Source organism: Bactrocera latifrons, unplaced genomic scaffold (assembly GCF_001853355.1).
Source record: "Bactrocera latifrons isolate USDA-ARS-PBARC rearing strain unplaced genomic scaffold, ASM185335v1 scaffold_119, whole genome shotgun sequence".
In the NCBI taxonomy this organism is placed as follows: domain Eukaryota; kingdom Metazoa; phylum Arthropoda; class Insecta; order Diptera; family Tephritidae; genus Bactrocera; species Bactrocera latifrons.
This window is the reverse complement of record NW_017534619.1, coordinates 342,700-347,798: the sequence shown is the minus strand read 5'-3', so window position 1 is coordinate 347,798 and position 5,099 is coordinate 342,700.

Here is a 5,099-nt window from a genome sequence, read left to right as displayed (position 1 = left end):
ATATTTCTAATTTTTTTTTTTAATTTATTTTTAAATTGTTCTTCACTTCAGCTAAAAAATCCTGTTTTTCCTCCAACGTTATTTATAGAAGCATTTAATTTTACTTGCTTAATTTTCCATAAGTTCGTGAAGAAATAAATGTCCAAATAAAAGCTTTGGTATATAATAGCTTTTTCGCATTTTATCAGCTTGTTTTATTCAATTTCTGCATAAATGCTTATATAGTCTCCATCTGAAAATGGTCGAACAAATTATATTCTATGTATGGTATGTATGTATTTCATAAAAAAAAGTTAGTTATTTGAAAATCAATTGTCATGCGCATCAGATTACACATTTGATAATCTAATGAATAGCGGTTATTAGGACGTTTATGAAATTTTGAAAATCTACACATTCAATAGTATGTATTTTCTTTATCATAGTTATAAAAACAAAAGCAAAAAAAAAAAAAAAAAACTAATATTGAATGTACACTTACATTATACACAGTTATAGGAATAGTGAATTATGCATCCACTCTTGATCAACATTTAAGCATCTTAAGTGTTATATGTGTGATACATACATATTGTTTTCGTTTCCAAAGAAGCAACAGACAAATGAATTGTTTTCTCTATAAGATTTAAGTTAGACTAAAGGCCAACCGCTGTTGCTTAATGTACCCAACAACAATTAAACGAATAAATTGAAATAAAAATAAGTTTGAAATTGCATGAGCATCTTCTACATGTTTGTTTGTATACCTAAATTGCACCATATTTACAAAAAAAGTATGTATGACAAAAATGAAAAACAATTATTAATAATTAAAAAAAATTTGTCAGCGAATTGCTTCGAAAACAGAGATGCTGAATTTTACTTTTTGAAGTGAGTAAAATTTATTAATTTAATTTATTGAGCAAAACTAATTTTCAATTTTATTAATTAAAGCTTGCAGAAGTAAAAAGCAAAATTTGTAAAAAAGAAAATTAAAAATGTTTTAAAAATAATACAAAGTTCTTTAAAAAATACAAAATTCTTAAAAAAAAAAAATAAAAAAATACGTAAAAAATTTTCAAAAAATACAAAATTCTTTAAAAATACAAATTATAAAAATATTTTTTTTTTCGAAAATTTAATTTCTTTGAAAATCTAATTTTTAATTCTAGCCTCATATGCATATTAAAGAATTGATTTTAAATTTTCAATTTGATTTTAAATTTTTAATTCCAATGTAGATTTATTTTTTTAATTTTTTTCTAATCGTAAGCTCGGAATTAAAAATTCAATAAATATAAATCGTTTGTAAGTTTGCCAACCAGTGCTCTATGGTATTTAAGATGATGCCTCTAAACAAGCTTTATTTAAAAATGACAGAACACAAAAAACGCAAAAAATTCTATTTTAAAACAATTTAATTTTTGTTTTTAATACATAATGTTATGCTTGGTATTAAATTTGTTTTAACTCTTGGACCGGTATTGGGGATTAAAAATTAAAAATATTTCTTTTATCCGGTTTTTGGGGTTAAAAATTAAAAATATTTTTTTCGGTTTTTGGTGTTAAATTTTTTATTTTCGGAATTGAGATTAAAATGTTTATTTGAAAACAAATTAATTGTTTTTAATACATAATATTATGCTTGGTATTACATTTGTTTTAACTTTCAAATCGGTATTTGAGATTAAAAACAAAAATAATATTTTAATCCGATTTTTGGGGTTAAAACTTTTATTTTTATATTGTTAATTTCGAATTTAGGATTAAAATTAATTTTTTCAAACTCGCATTTGGAATTAAAAATTTAAACTTATTTTTAATCAAAATTTTTGGAATTATAAAAAATTAATTGAATAATTTTTTAATGCATTATTTGCAATCCCGCGCTTCTGTCAGGTTCCACTTGGCATAGTCGCTTCAATTTTGCCTAGCATTAGCATTCATTTTAGTTTTTAGGTAACTTCACTGGCTCCTTAAACAAATTGTGTTTGATTTGCCGTTATTGAATTTGGAAATTGCTGTTTTATTAAAATTTAATAATATTATGGTGTTATAGAATTAACTATTATTTTTACTTTAACTTACAGTTATCGCCTTACATTATCTATATGAGATATAATTTTTAAAATAATTTGATAATTTATCATTTAAAATAGGATTAACTTGTATAGCAATAAATAATAAAAATATAAATATTATATATGTGTATGTAAGCATATAAAATGTCGACTATCATGTCCCTCCTCCCCATGAATTCATTACTTCACTGGCTTCAAGTGCAATATGGAAATGATATTTACGACAACAAAAAAAAAAAAAAAAACAAAAAAAAAATTACAAACATTACAATTAAACAAAGAAGAAAGCAAAGATAGAGAAGGATAATCATCTGCATCCTTGAAGTTGGCGAGTAACGCAAATGAAACAAATAAAAAAGGAAATAGTTTTAAACGACTTTTTTAAGCAACATTTAGTTATATTATCTATGTGTATACTTATGCTTAGAAAATTGTATTGATTTAGTCAAATTTTATTATTAATATTGTGATTTCGCATCACTTTCACACTAAATACACATGCACACACAAGTCTGTTTGTATGTGTGTAGCTATAAATATGTATGATTTTTTGCGTTAGTTGGAATAGCAACTTTTTGATTCACAGTTTATTTTGACAGCGTCCAAGCTATCAAACGATTGCATACAACAACAATAAACAATAAACATAAACTTTTGCGAACATAAAGTGAAATAAAACAATAAAAACCAAAAAAATATTTTGTATCATGCAAATCTATTGAATTGCTATATACCCGCATACTTACATGCATAAATAAATAATACAAATTACAAACTTACATATATAATTGTACGTACGAATACTAAAAATTACAACGTTTTTGAAATTTGAAATTACATGTGTGTTTGAATTAGAAAACGAATTGTGGTAATTGTAAAACCCCAAAAAAAAAAAAACAAAAAACATTAAGTTAAATGCAAGAAAAAACAAAAACAAAAAAAAAAATAAAATAAAATGGAAAACCATCAAAAACACAAAAAAATAGTATGAAGAAATTTTAGTTTAATAGTTAGTCTTAAGAAATTCAAACAAAACTGAAACAAACAATGGATATATGCTAATTACAATTACAACTACTAAACTAAACATTGCAAATACAATTTACAAATTAATAAATAAATTACCACGTGAACGTCATGAAAGTGAGAAGTAATCTAAACTACATCTAAAAAGAAATTGTTTTTTTTTTTTGTTTTCCGTATTCTTTTAGTTTAGAAAGGTAGGGTAGTTTAAGGAGTTGTATGGCATTCCTCGGGCAAAAGACAGTCTGCAACAATGTTTTCCTCATATAAAAAATGAAATATTTTATTAGAATTTTTTATTGTTACAAACACATTCTTAACAAAGACATTCGGAAATTTTTGAAAAAAATATTTTAAACTCGGCCACTGCGACACCATTTCCGGTGCGCCTCGGGAAAAAAGATCCTCACGTGTTGGCAGGATAGCTCCTTACCAGATCAGCTAAAGTGAAAATGGAAATAGATGTTTTAGTTAAAAGTAATTTTACAAAAAAATGGATATCGTAATATTTTTTTCAAATAGTTGTAATGGAAAAATATCCTTTGTCCAAGTCCAAGAATTGTATATCAAAGATTTGTATAAATTTCATGAAGATCGGTTGAGTAGTTCCCGAGAAATCTTGCCAACCAACTTTAAAAGCAATGTTTTCAAACCTATATCTGCGATACTATTATTCGCTTCAACCCGAAAATTTAGAACAATATTCTAGAGGTGTTGCATAATTTAAGAAGACAATAAAAAATTCCATTTTTTGAAGAAATTTTGAAGAATTTAGCCTACTGCTGTATCTAGTCGAAAGTTGTGTGGGTGTTGCTTTATATTCGCGAAGAGTTTATTCGATATATAAACAATATATAGAACACCACCCACATCGAAATTACGCTTGGTGAGAGTGATATATCCACCTAAACCAATACTTTCCCAACATACTAAAGTAGTGCATCGATTCTTATAAATTGTAGCAAGTTATTTTCTAGTTACATACTGATAATAAATATTTTAGCCGCCTCTTCTCTTCACCTGCCTTTATAAAAATAGTTCAATGTATTGAATTTTCCCATCGAGTGGCAATAGTTATCAAAACAAAACGCTTTTTCTATAATTTTAGATATAATCCGCAAGGACCAACATTCGCAACCCAAATTGCTTTCACCGCAAACGGCTACGACAAAGAAAACTTTCCACGCATTTTTGGGTAATTGCTCGTTTTAACTTTTGACAACTTAATGACAACTCAATGACTTAATGGTTTTTGGTAGTGTTCCACAATAACGGTTTGACCCGGTTTAGGAAAGTCGATACATCACACCATTTTGGTCCCTTCAAATACAGATTAACATTGGTGTAATGGATAGTTGGCTTTACTGCTAATTTGGCAGGTTGGCCAGGTTTCACATATGATTTTTGAGTTAAGGGTTGTAAATGGATCCATTTTTCAACACTTGTCTCATTCCGATGAAAAACGATTTTTTTTTTGTAGCGTTCAAGCAGACTTTCTGATATCCAAAATAGTCTTTCCACGTCTCTTGAGTTCAATTACTTTGACACCCAATTTAATTTATTTTAACGTATCTGAACTGAGCCTTCGGGACGTCCGTTCATGAAATACGCTTCCTGTAGGCAAGTTCCACAAAAGAAGACTCCCAACAGACATTCTGGACGGTATTATGCTTATCCAAGGGCCAGGATTCAGCTACTGATTTCCGAAAAGGAGATAGCCACATCTCCCGATTTTCACAAGAAATTCTGTTCAGCGATGGAGCACACTTTTAGATACTTTAATAAACAAACTTGTGGTGGTAACGTGTGCGTAATTGGAAATGTTGATAATCTTCAAAAAGTCATTGTTTGCTGTGTTCCATGGGCAGAGAGAATCATTGATCCATATTTCATCAAAATTGAAGCCAGCCATAATGGAAAGTTTTATAACCATGATTAATGATTATTTTGTGTCTGAATTGGAGGGTATGGATGTGGACGACCTTTGGTTCCAACAAAATGGTGCTGAATACCACA